At 41.5% G+C, this 2595-nt stretch overlaps 1 non-coding gene across 1 annotated transcript; it reads right to left on the reverse strand.

Moving 5' to 3' along the window:
* Nucleotides 1–82, reverse strand: trnal-aag (transfer RNA leucine (anticodon AAG)). Its single transcript has one exon. It is a non-coding gene; the product is annotated as a tRNA-Leu (tRNA).
* Between the last annotated feature and the right edge of the window lie 2513 nt (nucleotides 83–2595).

Genomic DNA, 2595 nt, shown 5'->3' on the forward strand with positions numbered 1-2595 from the left:
TGGCAGCGGTGGGATTCGAACCCACGCCCCCGAAGAGACTGGAGCCTTAATCCAGCGCCTTAGACCGCTCGGCCACGCTACCGCTGGTGCAGTGCTAGACCCTGACCTTAATTAATACAAGAGGTACACTCAAGAAAGAAAAACACATGGCATCTGAGGACTATTTCTAATTGTTCTGTTATTTTGCTTTATTTCCAGACTCAATCATAAGTTTGTCTTCAAAAACGTTGCTTTAAAACTCTCGACACAACTAAAATGACATTTGTATGTATTCTAAATAAAAGTCAGACTTCAGATTGCACTGAATGTCAGCTTGCTTATTTTGCTCCAGAAAAGGATTTATTGAGTCCACATGTCATGCAAACTAGAACATGCTTCTAACCACAGCTCGAGATCTGTTGTTCGACTCGTTCCCGAACACACACCTCTGCGATGCTGTTGATGGTTTCGGGAAACACTGACTCGTTGACCTGATATCAAAAGAATTTGCTAACGATGCTTTCGGGAAACATCGACTGCAGAATAGGATTACGTATTAGATCTAGCTCTATAAAAAGACCCTACAAAGCATTTCTCCGCCCAGCTCATCATCATACTCTCAAAACATTCAGTGGTTGCGACACAAACTATACTTGTAAGTTGTCAAGGAGTGGACTGGTTACTGTAATTCAAATCAAGTGTTCTCAGACTGCTGGTTTTTGAAGACAGATTAGGCTACTTTTACTGACACTGCAGACATGTAAGTAGCCTAAATTTTTCATCGATTTCACCATTAATATAGCATTTAATGTAAAAGTTTTAAAAAAGTGAAAGGAATTCAACAAAACCTAATGTTTGCGATTGTTTGATTTCGTTTCCATTACAGATTTGCACAAAACTGTTACGATTTTCTTTTTCTAAATGTCGATATATTGCGAAATGATGGCGTTTCCATGTTATTTTTTCAAAACATTTCTCGCAAATCTGTTATGGAACCTTTTTTTTTTTAATGTACTTTAAGAATCTTTAGGACTTTAGCTGGATTTTCCTAAATGTCACAGGGCTGGACTGGAACAAAAAATCGGCCCGGGCATTTTGGCCCAGACTGGCCCACTACATATGATCATAAACACAACCGAACTTTGCACGCCCTTAAATATGTGTGGCTGCATTGGGATAGCAATGCCGATATTTCCCACAGTATTTTGTGAAATCTTTGGTGAGTGCACCTCTGTCCCTCTAGGGGGGTTCGGGGGGCATGCTCCCCCGTAAGAAAATGTTGTGCTTTTTAATGTTAAGTTCATCAATCTGGTGCACTTTAAGAGTTAAAAATTAAGAGCTCCAACCCATATTCAGTGTGCAAATTGAACAAAGAAAAACTCAAAACTCTTTCAGTTGTGATTTAAGCTGCGTCCCAATTCGCATACTATCCGTCCTAAATAGTATTCGAAAATAGAATTAGTACGTCCCAAATCGTAGTATGTCGAAATGAGTGTTCCAAAGAGACCCGGATGGTCTACTATTTCCGGTCAGAATCGTGAATGTGCAGGGAAACTCCTTTTTCTGGCAAAAGCGGCGGCAACTGCACATCCAATGGCGCGGGGGCGTCTCAGAGGTGCGACCAATGAACTAGCCCTACGTCATTATACGATCTTCAGTCTTCACGTGCCTTCGCGGGGTTTCAGACACGTTACATGACTTCCACCAATCAGATGCATCACTGTGGGATTGTTCAGGATTGTGGGTAATGAAGTACTTATCCAATACATCGCGAATAAAAGGCATTTATCTTAAAACAAGGTTAGTGCCCCATGAACTTTTGCCGTTTATATGAGCATATACAATCGCTTAGTACAGCCGTAGCTGGTTTTAAGTCTACCATGTATGGTTAGGTTTTTATACGCTTATATCCCAACTTTCAATGGAGAAATTGTATTGAATTTTTACTTCCGGCACCGGCTGTGGGCGGGACTGTGATGCTCTATTGGTAGGTTTAGGACTAGTTGTGAGAGAGGGGTTAGGATTAGGGGTGGGATCCATGCTCAGAAAAAGCGTTCATTTGCGATGGATTCACAGACTGGAAACACCTCCGCAGGTCATGTATCAGACACCAAGCCAGCAAATCTCATTCCCTTTCCATTTGTAAATATGAGGCATATAAAGCAACCCGTAAAACCTTGAACCTTGAAAAGAATTCAATTTACAACTCGGATGTCACCAGCACCAGTGTAAGAAAGCTACCGGTCCGACTGAAAGAGTCTCTGGTTTCATGTAGTTTAGGCAAAACCACAGCCATAAAGGAGAATGCTGATCTCAACAAACTATGGGTTGATATTTTAGACCGACGAATCACCGAACTGAACAGTCGCTTTCAAGAGGATCAATGCGGGTTAATGCGTGCAGCAGCTGGCCAACACATGGCCATGTCCATTGGCTCGTTTAGTTTATACTCAAAGGTGATTGGGCTCTCAGGCTAGATCACGATCCGTCAGTTCGCGTCTGACGTAACAATCAGGTTCAGGGAGCTTACATTAGTAACTAGACGTTCTTCATTCATTGTTGTTTATTTTTGAGAAATAAATGTAATTTTCTCTTTTCACAGTTCCTGCTCTAATC

Source organism: Rhinichthys klamathensis, unplaced genomic scaffold, assembly GCF_029890125.1.
Source record: "Rhinichthys klamathensis goyatoka isolate OS25496 unplaced genomic scaffold, OSU_Roscu_1.1 h1tg000545l_1, whole genome shotgun sequence".
Classification (NCBI taxonomy): Eukaryota; Metazoa; Chordata; class Actinopteri; order Cypriniformes; family Leuciscidae; genus Rhinichthys; species Rhinichthys klamathensis.